Source organism: Acromyrmex echinatior, chromosome 16 (assembly GCF_024713525.1).
Source record: "Acromyrmex echinatior isolate Ae372 chromosome 16, ASM2471352v2, whole genome shotgun sequence".
Lineage (NCBI taxonomy): Eukaryota > Metazoa > Arthropoda > Insecta > Hymenoptera > Formicidae > Acromyrmex > Acromyrmex echinatior.
The window spans coordinates 7932595-7953950 of record NC_141867.1 but is presented as its reverse complement, the minus strand read 5'-3'; the positions used below and the strand labels follow the sequence as shown (position 1 = coordinate 7953950).

Here is a 21356-nt window from a genome sequence, read left to right as displayed (position 1 = left end):
TCGCGGGATTCGCGGCAACTGGAGGAAGGCGCGAGGGGGAAGAAGGGGGGGAGAGAAGGGCGACGAGGAGAGAGGTCCGCCGTTAATTACCCGCCGGCTTACTCCAGGAGGGAAAACCCGCGATAAAAAATTCTTCCTGTGCGGCACACAGACAAGGAAAGAAGCAAGCAAGCAGGCAGGTAGGCAAGCAGGCAGGCAGAGAAAACTGGCAGACTGGCAATGGCGTCGTCGTCGATGGCGGTGGCCGTGGCCATTCGGCCACCGACAAACAACCTCTTCTACACGCTCGCGACTATGCGGGCGTGGATCGATCGAGGGGCCCAGCACAGTCCTCTCTCGCGAAGAGCGCGCGTGTGGCGCGACGACGACGAGAGGGTGATGTGGGGGAGGGGAAGTGGGGAGGAAGCGGGGGGGGACACGACAGCAGCCGCCTTTAAATTTCACGCGAGAGAGAAGCGAGCGACGGTTACCCGCGCTCGACGCTCCTCGCCTTTAGGGTCGAGCTGTGTGCCGCGTGCTCGCCTCGCCGCACCTTCACGAATATTTCAAACGACTTTCCGCGGAAAGTTATCAACGCGCGACCGACCGACGTGACGTGTCCCATCCGCCCTGTGCGAGTCACTTCATGATTATCCCACGAGAATCTTCTGCCGTGCGGTTTTCGATTCATCAATATATTTTCCTTCTTTTTCTTCTTTTTTACCTTTCTATCTTCGAATCCAACGATCAATAGTTGACACAGCGAATGAAATTTCGAGGATTGATTGTAATAATAATAATAATAATAATAATAATAATAAGAGATTGCACAGATGTACAAAAAGAAGAATTAATTATGACACGTTCGAGATTTCTTCCGAATAATAATAACTTTACGTAAAAATTGAATTTAAATTATGCATAAACTTGAAAAAAATGTTACGTAAAAACGTGTTTTTCAACAACACCAACGACTGGAAAACACACCACGACTGGATGACTGGAGTTTCTTAACTATATTCGGTTGATTTTGAGTCTAAGGACATATAGATTCATGCGATAGATCGATTTTTATTTCATAGCTAGATTAAAGATTCGATCTTACTAAAAGTTTAAGTCTAGAATCTTTTTTTCTTTTTTTAAAAAAAATCATGTATGCTATACAATACGATTGGATGATTTTTAGAAAGGACAGATTTTAAAAGGTTCTAGAGGATTAGTTACTTTAAAATCTTACACAGACATTTATTTGTCAAAATTTCAGGTAGAGAAAAGTTTAAAATTCATAGCATTTTTCACAGGCATAACGTGCACTCAGTGCACTACACAAAGTCATTGTACACAAATCGACATAAAGATATACGTTTAAATAAAAATATAGAAACGAATTAAAAACCGCAAAATATTCCATACATTTTATTGCGCTAGTTGATAAAATAATTGAGATATCTCACTTTTATATTTAGGCTGTGTTTCAAAATTTACTGCTGAAAATATAATACACGTAACGTAAATATATATAGATTTATATAGATTTTCAGTGCTGGCAGTGAATTTTGGATCATATTAGATTAGAATAATGTACAACAACTTTAATGTGCACTGAATACGCACCATAGTTCTACCATGATAAATGAAAAATGATATTCACGGAGAAAATATATTTGGTTGAATTAACTGAAATTGTGATGGAAAATGAATGATCCCGAATTCTAGTTAAGTTTATTAGATTTCTTAGATATTAAATCTACTAGAATTTTGGTTGAAATGTTTCAAAAAATGTACCAAATTTCTAGTTGAAATAATTCCCACTCTACTAGAATTTGAAATAATCAGAATCTAGTAAATTTAATCAGAAATCTAGTAAAATTAGAATTCTGGATCATTCATTTTCCATTACAATTCCAGTTAATTCAATCAAATAAATTTTTTTCCGTGTAAATCTTCCCATGGCACAGACAGTTTACTTTTAAACTTGAGGAGTCACAAATTATTTTTTCAACCTAGCTTTTTAGACGATCTGTGAACTACTGTACATTACTGTAAATCAATTGTAAACGTGTCATAAAACTCTGTTCGCAATTTTATAATAACGGTGGACATATTGAAAATTAATAATTCTAAGAATAAATGTAAAATAACTCGGGGGAAGAATAACAAGAGGGAAGACGTTACTTTGTGTTTATAGATTTTTTAAGACAGTACACAATACATAAACACATTAGCCATTCTGACAATTATGCAAAAGCGTGTGTTGATAATGGCAGATCAAAAAGTTTGTGACAACATTAAAAAAGATTTAACACATATGAAAAAGTATTTGTTTTTATAGATCCTTGATTGTGTACTCAGATAAGTAAAATATGCGGGCATATTGCCTGCATATTTTACTTATCATATTACTTTAGATGCTACAAGCAAATAAATAACATATTTAAATAATATGTTATTTATTTGCTTGTAGCATCTTCTCCCATAGGAGATGAATTTTACTACCGTATATAAGTCACCTCCTTTGGCAGGGTATAACAATTTTTTTTTAATAAAACAAACATCAAAAGTTTAATTTGTTGATCTGTATAGATGAAGAAAGGTTTTCTAGAATACAAATAATATGTATTTCTTTCGTAGCTCAATTCAATACGTAGAAAAAAAAGTTATTCAAGAATAAAGGTGTAGCGTCTTCCGACTTACCTCATGTAAAACTTCTTTATTATATTTTACCTTTATTTTTGTTAACAGATTAATATCCCTTTTACAGAATTTCAAAGAAAAAACAATTTTTTATTATATTTAGAACAGAAGTTAAAGCCACACAAGGACTTTAAATGACTCTGTACGAAGGATATGATATTGAGATATCATAAGCGGTTCCGAGAGCATACCGTCCGATTAATCTTGATCCCATTCTGTCCGAAATAACAAGCGGGATGATTCTCGTTGTATACGATCCCCTTTAAAAATGCGGCACGAAACGCGGATACAGCCGAGTAACGCCGTGCGCGCAGGGAAATCTAAACTTTGACAAAACGTCGTTAATTCCCTTTATCGTCTTCTCTGCGTAGATCGGAGTTTCTACGTCAAAGCTGCCGCACAGGTGTTTCCGCGTTCGTCGCGCCGGAATTCGATTTATTACGGGTTATTGCCGATCGCGCCCTTTCACGATTTACCCGAAAATTTCACACGGATGTGACGGGAGAAAGGACCACGAGCTCGGCCGACGACTGAAACGCGTTTGCGGCTTTGCGAGAACGAGTTTCTGGCTTCTCCGCGATGAAAGCCGCCACTTCCTCGCGTGTAAAAATTCGATTCCGCCGATGAATTGTCATCAATTTCGCACATTTCGCCTCCGCGCGCCAATTCGCCGACACGACGACGGCGGCTACTTTTATTCCCCGGCCCTTCCTCTTTCCTTACCTTTATTTATTTATCTATTTGCTCTTGTATCTTCTTATTGTTAATCGGATGTTGAAAATGCGAGAGTAATATTATTCAGTTCACGCGTTTGATCGTGGGCGAAAATTTGATTTGCGTTACATCATTATAGGTGATCCGAATGTATGCGTGCATATTGCCAGTGATGAAGAAACTTTACTCACGCTTTGTAAATTACGACATAAGTGACGAAACTACGATCCGCGCGATCTTCGACAAGTAGTCCTTATTAATGGATTTTATATTCCCGTGTATTCTCTCGCGATCAGATCGTGCGATACATTGGAAGTTTTCGCAGAAACTTTATCGAGAAGTTATTCCGACTACGTTGCTCTGAACTTCTTCTCACGGCGTTTAACCATTACTTTCACTGAGGACATATTCTTAGAAGAAATTCTAAAGTACCTTTCCTTTGTAAGCTATTTATCATCAGTTTCTTTTGTCAATCACACGCTGAAAAAATGCGAATATATACAGTGAGCGCAAAGAATATTCGGATACACAGAGAAAATATTTTTAAAAAAATTTTATTTTTAAAAAGTAAACATTATCCAGCAAGAAATGAATCATCGAATTGATGTCGAATGAATATCGATATGATAATTGCATCAGTTCGACATTTAATTCACATTTCTTCCTGGATAATTAACAATTTATTGAAAAGAATAAAATAGACCGTACGTTTCTTAAAATTATACACAAAAAAATGTGTATTAATTATAGGAAATATATCATCTGAAAAATAAGCGAAAATTAAAAATTGTATTGTTTGGATGATCAAAAAGTATTCGTACAGTCGAGAAAATTTCTAATATCAGAAATATATATGCAAAGCTCGGTTGTTTATGTTTAAAACAGAATGTATTCATTGTATAAAAATTACTAATTAATGTTTATTTCCTACACATAAGACTTTTTTCATAAAAAAATTCCTTGTAATTCGAATACTTTTTGCTCTCACTGTATGTCGTATAACGTTAACTAATGTAATTCCAATGAAATATCTCAGTCTCAATCTCAGACGACCATCAACGTTGTCATTGATGGACAAAAAATGCGGTCATACATATGCCGAGTATTTTATCGACGCAAATGCGACGAGACGCGCGAGTTTAGCAAGATTTACCGAATTTTTATTCCATTATTACGCAATCGCTTACGTATACACACGCACTCGCATAAATCGACGATATTACGGCACGAGATTAATTGGAATAATGCCGAGTGTGCACTCTCTGGCCGTTCTCTCCGACCCGAAAGGTCGGAAGAGTTTGTAAACGATCGTAAAGCCACAAGGTCGTATTTACAAATACGCATATGCGTTCGCTTTCATCGCCCGTGAATAATTTACCTATATGTGACGCAGCTGTGATGTGTGAACAGACACACGCATATTTATTATGTAGTTGTGTGTTCCTTTAGAGAAGGATTGTCATCTTGTGTACCTTTAAAATTACGATATTAAAATATTGACCTCTCGATGATTTTTCAAATAAAGATAAATCATTTTCACACATTATTTAAGTTAGATGCTACTACTTAAGTAGCCTATAGACTGGAATATCTATGACCATTTAATCTTTTATTAGTCAGAAAATTGAATAGGATGTTGACAAATCACCATGGTTGAAACCGAAAATATACCTTTAAATATTATTTCGTCTTTCATCGAATATTAAACGAAGAAAATAATGACCCAAAGATACTCCCAAATAGTATTTATGAACACAGCATATTGTTAAATCTGTATTGTATACTTTTTAAGCGAAACATTTTTCGTTTAAAGGTGACGACACGGAGATGCTGGAAACATGGCTTTAAATATTGTTATTTTTGTTTTGTTTCCGAGTTTGTTTACGTAAAAATTGATTTTGTTCAGTGTCTGATCTAAGTTTTTGTATAATAATCTAAAATACTTCAATTATTCACTTTGTTATCAGAATAAAGTGAATAATTGAATTATAATACAAGGTTATAACTGATATCTAAACACTTTTCGAGTATAGCATCAAATTAACAAAATATTTCCAAGTTATGTTGTTGTTGGAAAATTTGTAACTAAAACTAAATAAAATTAAATCGTTAACTAACATTGAATAATTTTTTAAGTAGACTACGATTAAGTGAATTTAATTGAATAAAAAATTTTGCATAACCATATATCTTGTTCGACATGAATGATCTTATATTATTTTTGCGTGCACACGTGTTTTGTTGCACTGAAAAAAAAAATTGAAATTAGATGATAAAATATGGCATTTTTAATTGATTGCTGCAACCAATTAAAAATGCTATGTTATATTTAACCATCTAATTTGCTGCAACAACCAATCTTTTCTTTCAATATATATAATAGATGATGTTGACTAAAAGTTGACAAGATCAAAACATGTATTATTTCGTTTCTATGTAATCTCTTCAAAGATTAATAATATTAAACTGTCAGCAAAGGCATGAAATTAAAAATGGTTACAGTAGAAGATATAAATAAATGTTAAGGTATGAAAAATAGCTCGATCACAAGTATGCGATTAGCTTAGCGTAAATGTATTAGGCTGCCGTTCTAGGGATCGTAGGTTCAAATCTTGGTGGCGATGCGGATGCGTTTTTCAATAATAATTAATTGTAGTCAAATAAAACATAAATTAATTGTAATCAAATAAAACATGAATTTCACGATAATATTGTGTATATAAATTTCAACTGTAAAAAAGCATAAACGATATGTAAATTATTTACATAAATTTATAAACATAAATTTTATTAATTTTTTTTTTTTGACACACACATCCTTTTGTTGTCTCAATTAATACTATTTAATAGATCATCAAAATTCCCATTCAATTAAATATATTCTAAAATCAAATAAACATTTTGTCTGCAATAATTCAATTTAGTTGAGCCAAATTTAAAATCATAATAAAAGTGGAATAAATATTTTGCTCTTATTACATAGATATTTATTTGCATGTATTCGACCGCAGCATTTTTTGTTGAGTTAAATAATTTTTTTTCCAGTATGTAAACATTTAATAACTATTGATTCTCTCGCAAATTCTGAAATGGATTGTACTAGATTTTCGTCCAATAATGCTCATAAATCTTTTTTCCAGTTTTTATCATTAACATTAAAATCACCACATTTGAATCGACAGAATTAATATTCACATGTCTTAATTGATAGAGCAACATCACCATAAATTTCTATCAGAATTCTATGATCTTCAGCCGTCTTCTTGCAATTAAAAAACAAAATATCGAAAATATTCTTTAGGAAGCTACATTTTCATTTCAAATTGGTATAAACACGATTCCTACTGCTCCATTGTTAATAAACGATTAAATATCATGGAGTAATATTAAAGCATTAAGAAATAATAGCTGTGTGATTGAATGTGTTGTCTTCGACAACATTGATATATTATTAATGTGAATTATCTCTTGCAAAAACTAAATCACACTCCTAATACATATACTTTAAATAAAATTGTTGTCTCTTTGTACAAAAAGTCATTTTCAGACACACATGAAAAGATTTTATATATACAATACAATCTTCTTTTACAATTTGCTCTGTCTGCTCCGATTTTTTATATAATAGGTGTTGGAATTAATTCGTAGCGTTTTACAAGTGATGGGAAGTACTTTCATTAATGTATTTTTTAATGCTCATGTGAAATAAATAACATTCTTTCATTAAAAAACGCTACGAATTAATTCCAACACCTAATAATAATTTCTAAATTTCAGAAATGCATTCACTACGATTGAAAGCTAAATTCTATCGGAAGAAAATGTTGTTTGTTACAGAAAGAGATATCATTTTAAACAAAAAATTATATTTTTTCATATTCAATTTTGTTTTTAACGTAGTTCTATTTACGGAGAAACCTCCACGCAAGGATGCTGTTGATAACTGAAAAAATGCAAGCAATGTAGAAAAGCGCAGAGACTTTATCTTGGTGCTATAGCACAACGTTCGCGCACACACATACATAGACACTCGTCGCATTCACGCATATATCATCGCACAGCGAGTGGTGGCCAGTTTCTTAAGTACCGTTATGGAGAATCTCTACTACGGGTATACAATGGATGAAAAAAAAGGAGAAAAGTTAAAATTCTATTTATTTTCCAGAACCATATTGAACATTTTGTTCAAATAACAATAACAGGTATAAAAGTTTTGCAATCAAAGGACGGTAATGTAGGAAAAGAGAGAATGCAAGACGAGGGTTAACAATAAAAAAAATAGAAGTAAAGAAAAAGGGTATTTCGTTGTCTCAAAAGAAATACAAAATTAGTCTGCTCATCTAAACACGGTTTCCGCTATTCATTCTTGTGCTATTCATTCTTAATAATACAAGTTATATCTTACTGGATACAAATGAGATTTTACAACAATAAAAGTTAACTTTTAACAATATTTTCAAAGAAAAGGAAAAAGAAAAATTCTAACGATTTTCCTTCACGGACCGTGACACAAAAACGGTCATGTATAATTATTGTAAGACGATTTATTTCTCGATGATTATTTTAAGAAAAGTTAGCCCTGAGTTTTAGCATGATATTCCTATTTAGAGATTTGAGTTTCTACAAAGATTTAAAAGTGGGTTTTTGCTGGTAGAACTATTTGACAGCTAGGTAAAAGAGAAAAGGGAAGTAGGTGAGGGATGGAAGGGACAGCTAACGGAAGGTAGTGGAATGGGAGTGAGCGATGAGAGGACGGCATTTGAGGGCGACCCGAAGGGTGCGGTGTGCGGTGGATGAAAGGACATGCGGGCAAAGGGACGCGAAGAGACGCGCGCGCGCGCTCAGCTAAATAACGGCTTGCCCTATCCTTCTCTTCTTACTCGCACTTTTCGCCTCTTTGCGTTCCCCTCCGTTCTCGCCGGCTTCTCCGGTGCCGTCGCCATCGCCGTCGTTATTACTCCTCTCTGATCTTTTTACCCTACCGCTCTTTTATTCTTTCCTTGCATTCGTTCCGTGAATGTATTTATCTATGCATTTTCTATTCAGACTTTTGATTTGGCATTTTTGGAAAATTTGTTCCAAGAAAGTATTCAAACAATATCGGTACGAGTGATGTGAAGTAACATAAATGAAAACAATGGCGGTGGCGGTGGAATCATTGCAACCTCTCTAAAATTTCCATCAATCTTTGAAAAAGGTCCATCTTCCGCAAAAAAAGGAAAGCGGTGCGTCATTTTTCGGGTATGGTTCAAACTCAGGTCTGTGCACACAAGCAGGTCTGCGTGCCTCTTTCCTTTTCTTCCTTGGCTGTCACCCATTGTTTCCTTCTTTTTTTATTTGTATCCTTGGGCTTTTCGACCCTCGTATCCACGTTCCATTTTACTGAGCGCGAAGCGGTGTCTCCTCGCTCGCTCCCACGTTGGTTATTAAACGGGAAAACGAGACCGGCGACGCGACGCGAAAGGGAGAGAACGCGAGCGAGAGAGAGAGAGAGAGAGAGAGGGAGAGAGAGGGAGATACAGAAAGAGAGGGGACCCCAAACGCGGCCTCGCGATCCGCGGCCAGGCCGCCGTCGACCGCGGATTCCCTGGCAGCGGTTCGATATACCAGAGGTTATTTAGACTTAGCGAACGCGCTCTCGACGCTGCCTGCCTCCGGGCCATTCGGTCTAAAGTCGATATCGAGGAGGAATCGGGGGGGGGGGGGAGAAAGATAGAGAGACAGAGAGAGAAAGATAGAGGATCACCTCCGTGTCACCGGCCGTCGTTCTACTCTATAACGAGAGCGCGCCGTTGGCGATCCTCTCGAGTATCTACGAGCTTCAAGCTTTAATACATTCGACCGTTCCAAATCATGATTTATTTTATGTGAGAAGGTACAATAAGGTTCAGCAGAAAAAGCAGCTTTCCTGAAAATTCTTTCGTGCGATTGCACACTTAGCTTCTCGCTGGATCTAAATGTACATATATACCGATCATTAAAGAATCAGTTGCAAAGTTGCTTTTTCCGCTGAACGCAATCAATTTGCGAATGTTGAACTTTCTGATTCTGCAATTTTCTGCATCTCGAATGTATGAAAATATGACGAGCGCGCTCGATGAAGCGAGATAAGAATCGGCTAGGCATAAATTTCAGAGAGAATAAGAACATTGAGCCTCAATTTGTGAATTGCGAAATAATACTGGTTATTCAAAAAAGTGTATTTATACACGCGCGCACAAAAGTTATTTCGTATACGCGTCGCTAAGTACGATTTGGACGTTCGCATTGTAATAGAATAGATTATATTTTTATTATTAAGAAAGGAGAAAGTTTATACAGTTAAACTGTGAAAAGGTAAAATTTGTCAATTTATTTCAGGGCAAGTAATAAATCAACACATTTCGCATGTCATATTTCGCGATTTTTAAAGAAGCAATTTCATATTTTCTAGTTTATAGTTTTATAAGCGCAAAACTTTGATTTTCGTGTAAAAATTAACATTGTTTACGTCGTTATTATTCCGTAATAACATTTTTCTAGCGGATTGCTCATTTAAAAGCCACAGAATCGCCGTGAAAAAAATTTTCTTATCTTGAACGAAATGTTTTAATCTTTCGACAGATATTAATATCTTTCCCGAGAGTTTCTGATTTATAAATTGCAAAAAAAAAAAAATTATAGAAAGTTACCAAACAAGTACGAAACAACTACTACAGGTGCAATGACAATTAAGTCACTAATTTTGAAGCCACTGACAAAGTCGACATTGAGAAACGATTGTGCCTGAAAATATCCGCGAGTACAGTGACGATACTTTTCATCGGTGTCGTCGTTACAGCGCTCGCGGTTGGATCGCTAATACGCACGCCAATTATCTCTAGGCTCGTTGCGAAATCAAAAATGCGCGTCGCGTCGCGTCGCATCGCATTGCCTCGCCTCGCCTCGCCGCCTCGCCTCCCCTCCCCTCCCCTCACCACGCCTCGCCTCGCCTCTGCGTACGTCCGACGCGATACACGTGGCGCGACCCGAAAAAGTATTCGTCGACATTCGCGGCTCGCGTTCGCGCTCTCGCGGCCGCGGTCGAATTCCCGGCGTCCCTGGAAATCCGTGAAGCGCTCGAAAAATATATTTCAAAGTAAACCAAGCGGTACAAAAGAGAGCGAGAGAGAAGAGGGAATGGCCCGTAAATATATCGCCATCGTGCTGACGCGGTTTATCCGCGTCAACGAGCAGACATCCGTGTTTCATGTGTGTTTTCAGGCTTACGTATAACGCTATATAACGCGCGTTTATACGTAGGCGTGTTTCCTCGTGTAACTCGCTCTTTGCTCCTATCCGACGCACACGACATCCGTGGCAAACGGCCGATATCCTTCGTCTTTGTCGTCTTTTCCCATGTTTCTCTCTCTCTCTCGCTCTCTCTCGCTCAAGCCAACATGTCAGTTATTAAACCAGAAAATAAGTCGACGTCGTCTCGCGAAAATGGAAATTCCGACGCGGTCTCGCAAGAACGAGACCGCGTGAAGGAGGGAGAGCGAGAGAGCGCGCAATTTTAGGCAATCAGACTTTCTCCGCGCGCGATCGGCGGCGGCGGCGGCGGCGGCGACGGCGGCGACGACGGTGACCTTGCGAGACCTTCCGCTCGTGCGGCACCCGACCGCTACGTGGCTGATGACATTGAGAATCGCGCCGCGAGAGACCATCGCCGTGCGCGATCACGTGGAGTAAAACGCGCGCGCCCGCGCTGCTCGTCGGCTTCGGAACCGCGCCGGTATAACAAACGAGCATCTCCCCGCCCGCCCCTCCCCATCACCCGCCCCCTTACCTTCCCTGCCGCCACGCAGCTCCGTGTTCCCCACGTGGCGGCGAAACGGCACGCTTTAGTTTGCGCATTCCTATACGTCTTCCTTTCGCTCTCGCTCGCGCCCCTATCGTTCGCGGTTCGTTCGTCTCTCTTTTATCGCCGCCGCACCGCCTCGCGCGGCCTCTTTCTCGCCGATCGTCGCGAAGGAGGAAGAGGGTGTTTGCATGCCTATACATACTTATATATATATATATATATAACTACACATAACTCGGTCTTGAGTTCTCTCCAAGTGTTTCTGTTTTACCTACCTACAGCCGCCGCCGACTCGTAAACGCAGTTTAAGCGACTTCGAGATGGCAGTCGGCGCCGTTCTCGCATTACGGAAGCGAAGTTTTCAAGTTCCACGACACTGACCCAGTTTATCCTCTCCGCCGCTGCCGCCTCCACCACCCTATTCCCTCTGTCTCTCTTTCTCTGACTTTCTCTCTCCCCCGTTTCTCTCCCATCTAATACTTCTACTACAGACGAGCGGGCGGCGGTAGTTACAGTTTCCCGCAGGTACGTACGTATGAATGCGCAGGCATCAAAGGCGCTCTCACTCTCGTCCGTGGCGTTCGTACCGTCTCGGATATATTCTCGCGCAGGTCAGTGGTCGACGCACTGTCGTTTCCGAGCGTGAGAGCGAGCGAACGAGAGCCGGCGAGTGGATAAAAGAGAGAGAGAGAGAAACGGAGAACCGGATGTATCGATTGTCGTTCGTCGTTCGATCTTTTTCTTCGCGAACGATGCGGATCGCCTGGTGATCGAGAGGCGGTTTTCAATCGCGTCGGCATGACTAAGAAACAACGGAGCGCTAGTAATTAAAAACAAAAAAAAAAATAAACAAAAAAAAAACAAAAACAACGCGCCAAGCGTAATTGCCAAGCTGTAATGACGAGGCGTAATAACGAGCGTAATAACGAAGAAAGTCTAGAGAGATCGTCACGTGTTATGAAATTATATCGGCCGATAGTAGATACATATACATCGACGTTTTCTCTCTGCGACTGAATATGAAATTAATGAGCGGGATGGTCTCGGAGCTCGTCGCCGAGTTGCTGTAATATCTAATAATTGACTTGTTACACGAAACGTGGCAATCGACGGTATATAACGTAAGGCGGTATATAACGATAGTTTAACGCGACCTAGGAGTGTCGCGAGGAGATATGATAATAAATTAAATTCCTCTACGCGAAATAATATATTCGCGGACGTGAATGTCATTAAAGGATGTTATTGACCCTGACACACTGCAAATTATTCCCACGGGTGATTGTACAATAGATTTATCATGTGCATGACGTAATGTCATGTTCTGTACACTGGAAAAATAAAGAGTCTTTTATTGCATTAATTGGAATTTTTAATTGAAAATGGACAAATTAGAATTTTCCGATTTAAATCTATTATAATTTCAACCGAGATAATCAGAATTAGTCATTTTTCTGACTCGCTTATTTCTTCAAATGTTCCTTTCTTAAAACGTTCTTAAGACCCTTCCTTAAGAAATTTTCCATGGGAGAATATCCCAAGGGACTGTGTTCAGGTCATTCTCTGTCACAGCCCATTCTCGCCGATTTTCCGAAAATACCCAAATTCTGGTCAGCCGAACCTTACGCCAAATTCTGATTACCCAAACCTTACGCTCGAGATCTTAGGTCTCTGGTATGCGACCAGTCACAACATCGCTGAACCACTTTTGAAGCGCCTCGTACGATTCTCGATAGCAACGACGAAAGCCATAAAAGCCGTTGCCAAATCGCCGTCGCTCGACGACCGTTCTCGCGCTCCCCTCGCGTTTCTCCCTCTCTCCCCCCCTGCCCGTGCCCCTCCCCCTCACCGCTCCCCCTCGCGGCTTCGCCATACCGCGCTTCGTCACGTTCTCGCCTCTTCTACACGAGGTTTCCCCTCGCGCTGTTAACCCGCCACTCTCTCTTTCTCCTTCTCGTTCTCTCTTTTTCTCTCATCCGCCTCATTGTCCGCGCCTATATCCCCTTCGGCACGTCTCACCTTTTTTGATCGCCGCGTCGTCGCCGGCCGCGTCGACGTCGGTGTCATCATTGTTGTGTGGGTAAAACGTGCGTCCATGAGCGTAGTATAATTGGAGAGGTTCGCCATTTGCCGATGACCATTGGTTTATGCCGTTTACGCCATTAATTTTTATGCTTTAGGTACAAAATTATTTCAGGTATCTAGTCTTTTACAATGAAAATAATGGGGAGAGGTTTTTTTTTTTCCTCTTTTTCAACTTTTCCCTATTCTTCGTTACTGTAACGTTATATACTTCGTTAACGCGGTATTTATTTTTTTCTTTCAAACTTTTCTTAGGGTTTTCTTTGTCTAAAAATAAAAGAATCTTTCTAGAAATTTGTTTATCTAGGCTCTTTCTACAATTTATCATTTATTTCGATTTAAACCGTACCTACGATTTTAACCGTGACTCGATTTAGCTTCGACCTTCACGATTTTACAAAATAAATAATCCACACAATACAGTGTGACGTGAAGGATGTGCCACGCGGAATTTTTCAATAGAAACAGAAGGTTTGCAGCTAAAATCTCATCACAAATACCCTGAAGCATTTAGAGAGAATCTTAGGAAAAAGGAAAAGGAAAAGGAAAAAAGAATACACTGATCTTCACTCTGATCACATAGCAGGGTTTTTCATCAAGGACCCACCCGCTGCAGTAAGGTTTGACCCAGAACAACCATCGGCTATGCTCTGTCACAGACAGGATGTGAGGGTCCGCGAAACCGACCGACCAAACTGCGCCGCCGACCCGAACCCGCGTTTCGGTCGTTATGTATCGCCCGCTTTGCACGCCTCTCCGTTCCCGCTCACCCCGTCCTTTCTCTTCTCTCTTGCTCTCATTCGTTGCGCTTAAGGGGGGGCCTCCTGTCCTGTCGGTCCCTGCAGTGCCGAATAAACGACTGTTTTTCTCTCTTTCTTTCCCGCTGTTTCTCTCTCCCCCTCTCTTTCTTTCTTGCGCGCGCGCGAGCACGTAACCTACCGTTCCCCTCGTGCTTCCCTTCGCCGTTGTTTTCTTATCGTTACCGCCTTCCTCTCGCGGACAGCGGATGCGCGAGCGAGTCAGCGATACATATGCGACGCAGCGAGCGTTTCAAACCCGCGGCCGATTTAACTCGCGCGCGCGCGCGCGCGCGCGTTACGATGGAATCCTCGCTGCTCGCTCGCCCGTAAACAATCGTAACGGTCTCGGGTTTCAAAACGCGCTTTCGAGAACGCCGCCTGTTATCTGCGTTGCGCGGCTTTACCGGTCCACTAGTCGACTATCGCTAATCGGAGCCTCAGCCGTTCGATTCCTCGAGGTGGAAGGCGCGAGAAGCGATACGTACCATGCGTATGAGAGATATGGGCCGATGTGCTCGTCACTCGAATTCGCCAAGCGAACACGTAATGCGATATATTCGGCGAATATCGCGCGTTACAAAAAATTATCACCTCAAACACACGTGTACATCGAAGTAATGAGTAAGTCATGACGAATATGTATAATTTCAACAATATCTACGTACTAGGTTCTTAATCCTTCGTGATATTAAGAATCTATAATATTGATTTTTTTTTTTTAGAGGGATATACTTTTAGGAGAGTTGTAATTACTTCTACTTTTTACAATTTAAGTTTATGATTAGAGAAAACTAGAAAATTCATATTGATTAAAGGACAACAGTGTCTGTAGATGAGTAAATATAAACATTAGATATTAAAAAATCAAGTAGGTATAAAAGACATGGCGTATAAAAAAAATTATGCAGTGAGACATAAGCAAATTAATATTTTAGATTTGCTGCAGTTTGTGTTATGTCTTAATTCGAAAGAGAATAATCGATTATAAATAATTGATTTTTTTTTTAAGCTTTACAAACCACCTTATTGTGCTTTGGGATTTATTATCTATGATCTCTACTATGATCGATCAATTTGTTTATATTTTACTCCTTAAAATAATAACAAATAAATAAACTTAGAGAATTAAAAGTTAAATAAGTAATAGAAAGGAGTAATGAGCTACAAACCGACTTCGAAAAATATAAAAAACTCATAACTTTAATCGTCAGTTTATAAACCATAACCATGAATTGTCGGTTCTATTTTAGTCAATCACAATACAGTTAGTTCGTATTCGCTTTAATTGACTAAAATTCGATAATCGACAATCTGTACGATGATTATTGTTCAATATTGCCATAATTGTAAAATTCTTCGCAAGTCTCCTAATGTATCAACCATGATAAAACTCATTCAATTGTCTACGAACGAATCAGAAGTAACTACCGTTATATTGCACTTTTTATGAATCAAACGAAATGTATTTTATCTAGTGAATGACTTTTTATTATAGCGATTGATTGATTACAGCGAGTACATATACACATGTTTTTATTGTAAGTTAGTTTTTCGATTTATGTCCGAAGATGATTTAATATAAACCGAAACGTATGAACAACTATAATAATTTATAATTCAATATAATTATTTTAATTTGTACCAACATCATTAACTGGCTCATTGACTTTCTTTGTCATTTATTTACTCGTTTGTATTCTTGCGTGCTTTTACTCATGATCGATTTCACGAAAACGTAACAATCCGTTTCGACCTGAAAGACGACAAAGTTGGCTTTGAAGGAGTTACTTTTATTTATATACATTATATAAAAACACATCACCAATTTTAGGAAAGTATAATTTCAGAGCGATATTCGTGCCAACGATTTAACGTTTTGCCACGGCAAACAGCTCAGCGATCGATCTACGAACGGTGGACTCGATAGAGATCGTTCGCGGGCATGTTCTTTTGTGCCGGTGCTTATCGGCGTATCGGTACTTAATCTCCCGACGTTGATAAGTTATCGCTGTGCCGGGCCGCGCTCGGTCGCGCGATTGCCCACGCATAATCGCGTTCGGTTCTGCTCTCCCTCGAAATTGCGAGCGTAGCACGGAAACGCTCAGGGCACCACCGAACTCGATGCTACTTCGGCAAACACACAGCGAGTAGACCAGAATTCCTGCAGAAACGTAGCGAATACGGACGAATACGCGCGCGAGGAAGAGAGCGAGTAAAGAAAGAGAGAGAGAGAGAGAGAGAGATAGAAAGAGGAGTCAGGGAGAGTCGGGCACCCGGACCATGCTCGTAAATTCTCGAAAGGAACGGTCCGTAGCAGCGGCTCTCTGTTACCTTACCGCTCTTCCCGCGGTAATATTACTCGGCTTATATTGCCGGGACTCCGGCGGGTGTAGGATAGAGCGAGGTTGCGAGAGAAAGAGGGATCGCCGGTCTCGCTTGCGCTCGCGAGCGAGCGCAAGCGAGACGAAGCGACCGGGAATCGCGGGAATGAGAAGCGGGTGCGACGTGAAACGCGGCGACGAGCAGCAGGACGCCGCATCCGTTGCTGCCTTGCCGTCGCCGCCGCGGCTGGCTGCCTGACCCGCCCGCCTGCCCGCCGATCGTTCGCCGTAGCGAACGAACGCCAGGCTACGTCGGTTTGGCCTGAGCATGTACGTGCCGTGGAGAGGCAGGCAAACCCCGAGGGAGATCGTAGCAGGCCCAAGTACACATACACGAGGCTACGTCTGTGTGCATTAGCTCGGCACGTCCGTGTACCACGTGTACGTGCACGCTCTCCCGAAGCCACGTCGCGGCGGTGATAACCTATACCCAAGCGGCGTGTCGTGACGCGGCGACGTTGCCGCGCGGATCCGCGCCCGACCGAGACGACAGGGAAGAGGCATAACGAGCGACGGCGGCGGCGGCGGCGGCGGCGATGACTGTGACGGTGACAGTGACGGCGACGGCGAAACGGCAACGAGCATGTTAATGAGGTGAAACGAAAGAAGTAACGATATCGATGACGACGACGATGAAAAGATTATGGTGATTATGACGCTTATATAATAGCTGAGAATATATGACGACGACGATGACGATTACGAGATACGACAGCGATAGTAGGGACAATGATGGAAATGATGAAGGTAGCAGCGACGATGACAAAGACTATGATGACTCTATAACAATATGCGAATATGATGATGATGATGATGATGATGAGGATGAGGACGAGTACAACGGCCACGCCGTGACGATAATGACGACACCGTGAGCGCTCGTTCGGTGAGAACGGCAGCTGGTCAGCACCGGCGTGCATGCGACACCTCTCGTGATCTTGGTCGCGGAACCCGCATGCCACGGCGATCGTCGATCGTCTGGCCCGAGGGCCCAGATACGCGGCTTCTCTCTCTTCCTCTCCTTCTCTCTCCTTCGCCTTCGTACGCATACAACGGTCACACAAAGGCGGGGGAGATACGGTGTCGGGCCCCGCGGGTGTACTCGCTTCGCTCCGTCGTTTTCTCTCTCGCTCCGGATATGTCGCGCTCGAACGACAGCGACGGTAGCGGAGACCGAGCGAGCCGAACCGTTATTATTCATTCGCGCGAACCTAATATTCGACGGCATACTTTCGCAAAAGTATATCTCACCGCGCGCTGGACGCGTCCAGTGAAACGTTCAGACTTTATCAGATACCGATAGGCGTCCGTCCGGACTACTTGGAGATTTTTTTTTCCTTTTTTCTTTGTTTAATTGCTAATATTGCGTAATATTCAGGTATATTTTTGATAATTTCCTCGAGGAGGAGGTTTACGTTCGATGTATTAATAGAAACGTTACGTGTAAACATAAATTTATTCTTTTTTACTCCAAGAATAAATTAATGCTGGAATATCAGTATATATAATTGTTGCCGAAATACATTATTCGTAAAAGATGATATAATCGATTCAACTGCGTAGTTTCAACTTGAATTCCTTGTCCGAGTCCTCTTCAATGCAATGATATAAGAAATAAAAATAGAAAGACAGTTTCTTTCTCTAACGTAGTTAATTTGATAAAAGCTTTGGTGAAATCATAAGCACTAACGTAATACTACGACTTTTATTTTTAGAATATTGTGTTCTAACTAGAATAAAAAAATTGCAACATGTCGAGTATCATCGATTTATACTGTTGTGTTGGCGAAATCTTTCGTTAAAAAAAGATAGATTTTGTATATCGACCTCTAGATTGTGTCGATAATTTTTAAGACTCGTAATATTATTTATAAACATATATCGAAAATGACTTAATAACGGGTCGAAACGATTGTTTATGATTTATACTAAATTTATTATTAAAAGTTTCAATTATTATTAAATAAAAACTAGTTTTACGTTTGCCCTCGATTTTCCATATAACATTGTGTATATTATTTTATTGTCTTTACATTGGACATGTAGCGTGCGCCGAACGCCGTTATATACATACATACATAACCCGCCGACATCATAGAAAGGACGAAAAATAGAGAACAATCACGAATACGCTCGACAGTTGTATCGACAACAGTTAAGAATCGATGCTGCGGACAACAGCAAAGTATCGCGGATGCCCCTTATATTCGCGAGTTCTCTCTCGCACGCCACGGTTTTTCGCACGCGGATCGTGCGTGTTTGATCGATGCACGACGCGCAGGGAACGAGAACACGAGAACACGAGAACGAGGGAGAATACGAGTGGTGCGCGGCGGCCGTTTGCGCATTAATTTCTTGCGTATCTGGGAATAGAGACGACCGCGCCGCGGCCGACTACTCGCTACCGGCTCACTCGTTCCCGCGTATTATGTTATTACACATATATATATACATATATATAGCTTGCGAGGAATTTTATCGGGAATTCGGATGGCACGAATATCGGTTGCTTATTGGTAAAGTAATAAAGCGATGCCGCGGATCGGATTATCGGGTGCGGCGCGGTAATTATCGAAAAGGGAAGGAAGCGTGCGAGCATGCGCGCGATCGACGTTTTCAGTAATATTTCACGTATCTCCTACGAAAGGCTATCGCAACGATGGATCGTCGAAATGGAATTCGCCCCGCGATATTTTACGTCGTGTGCTAACGCGCCATGCACGGCCGCCATGTGCCAATTAATATCGAAGACTATAACCCCAAGGGGTCGCACACGCGGCATCGATTTGAACTTTGCTTTATGTACAAAGGCACCAAGTACCGCGTGTTGGACCTTAAATTAAGGATTGATTCCATGCGAGCGCGTTTATTAGTCTTGCAGACGAGCTATATAATATAAGTCCGAGAGGGCGCGTTTGTTCGAATCGAATAAAAGCTTGTTAAAATTGCCGACGGGAGGGACCTTCGATTGCGGACGTGCGACGTGACCCGCCGAATATTTTGCGGGAAGCGCGAAACGTTATCGCGGCGAGCCGCGAAACACATGCCGCGAGCAGATGCAACAAAAGAGGTCGTCGACATCCGTCCCGCGGCGGAAGCAGAGACGGGGACTTCGTTGTCACGATTGGACGACTGATTCGCGCGGACTAGGCGCAAACTAGGGATCGATCCGCCGAGGGACAAATTATACCGTACTTCCTCGAAAACGACGATAAAAAACGAATTCGATACGAGACATTAAAACGTATCCGTTCTAAACTTATTGTCTGTGTATCGTGCGTTAAATTATCGGCGAGGTCGTTTGAAGATATACCGCAACTTTCCAAAGAACAAACTAATGTGCATACCCAGGGGAAAAAATCAACTAAACCATTAATAACTCTCACTTGTCACTCATTTTTCTTCCTTTGAATGTTTTTCCTTCGAAAAACGAAACTGCTTTCAAGCCAAACGAATTGAATCTGTTTCATAGATGCTTGCACGTTAACGAAGTTTTCCAAAGGTAGATCTTGATGTGTTTTAACGGCTCTACGGACGCCTTTGTAAAATGATGAATTTATTTGAAATATAAACACTGTTTATTTTTCTATTGTACGTTTTTGAAAACGGTTTAAAATGTCATTTCAAAAAGTTCACTATTGTTATTCTTTTCTCCAGAAGAGATTTCTATTCCCTAGAGCATATTGTACGCCTCTGCCAGATAAGTGGCAGAAATTTCTTTACATCCGTGACCATATTTTTTTGGATTACAAAACAAAAGGACCTAAAAGAAACTTAAAAGGACAGAAAATGCCGGACAAAAGGGGAGACAACACGGCGACGCGGAATGCAAGGGCAGAGGGAACGAGAGCGTAAGCTAAAGCGCGGGTGCGATAGGGTCCTAGTAGCAGGAAGTTCGCGATGCGTGACTCACACCGAGCCGAACGAACAGCCGCCGCGTGTGACGTATAAAGCGAACGAGGCGAGGAACCCGCGGGTTCGTTCGTTCGTTCGTTCGTTCGTTCGTTCGTTCGTTCGTTCGCGCGCTCCCCCTCGTCTCCTATCTACCGATTTCCCCCTTTGGACGCTGGCTGATCCGAGGGAGAAGAAGCCCCCACGACCGTCTCCTCCTCTTCCCATCGCGACCGCCGCCGCCTGCTCGCTTGTGTAGCGTTGTGTTCCCCCTTTCCCCCCTTCCTCCCCCCTCGGTTTCCCCTCTCGGTCCCGTGCTCACGGATTCCCGTCTAGCTCCTAGTACCCACGTCGCGCGGAGCCTTTGTCCTCTGCCATCACCTCGCGTTATTTCGCACTCTCTCGCGCGATCGTGTATGTATGCGTGCGTGCGTGCGTGCGTGCGTGCGTGAGCGCGCGTGTACGTCGGATGACGACGACGAGGCTCTCTTGGCAAGTTCGGTCGACGCGGCGCGGCGGCGAGGTTGCGTGCGTGCTGAACGTGCTCTCGGACCCGCGGGATGCGAGCGTGTTGGTGCGTGTTTGTGCGGCATATGCGTCCGCCGCGGCCTGCTCGTTCGTTCTCTCTCTTTCTCTCTCCCCCCCCCCCTCCCCCCTTCCCCCTACGTTTGCTTGCCTGACTGCCTGCTTGCTTGTGCCTGCCTGCTTGTCTGCACGCGTGCACGCACACATCTGTATATAAGAGAGCGTGCGTGCGTGCGTGCGTTCGGGCAATCGCGAGCGCGGGGTAACCGCCGCATCGCTAACTGCTTGCGAGCGAAGAATTAGCGAGTGAACGAAGGAGCGAGAAGAAAGAAAGGAACGAACGAACTCGCTCGCTCGCCGCGCGGCTCGTTATGTTCGCCCGATGGCGAATATATAGGATATTATATGTTGTATTCTCTTTTCTTTAGTCTCTTAACTTCGTTTATCGAGGCATCTCCGAATGCCTGA

The 21356-nt window shown here is 41.7% G+C and overlaps 2 protein-coding genes across 5 annotated transcripts in view; one reads left to right on the top strand and one right to left on the bottom strand.

The window, feature by feature from the left end:
• LOC105143974 (dynein regulatory complex subunit 7) overlaps nucleotides 1-21356 on the top strand; it is a 107291-nt gene that overhangs the window by 13961 nt on the left and 71974 nt on the right. The window contains exon 1 of one of the 2 annotated variants that reach the window (XM_087414797.1): nucleotides 11027-11734. The exons of the other annotated variant lie outside the window; for it this stretch is intronic. The gene's annotated coding sequence lies outside the window, so the exon portion shown is untranslated. Of the gene's footprint in view, nucleotides 1-11026; nucleotides 11735-21356 lie in introns of those variants that run through there. 2 annotated transcript variants of the gene reach the window in all.
• LOC105143954 (uncharacterized) overlaps nucleotides 1-21356 on the bottom strand; it is a 133063-nt gene that overhangs the window by 43083 nt on the left and 68624 nt on the right. The window lies entirely within an intron of this gene.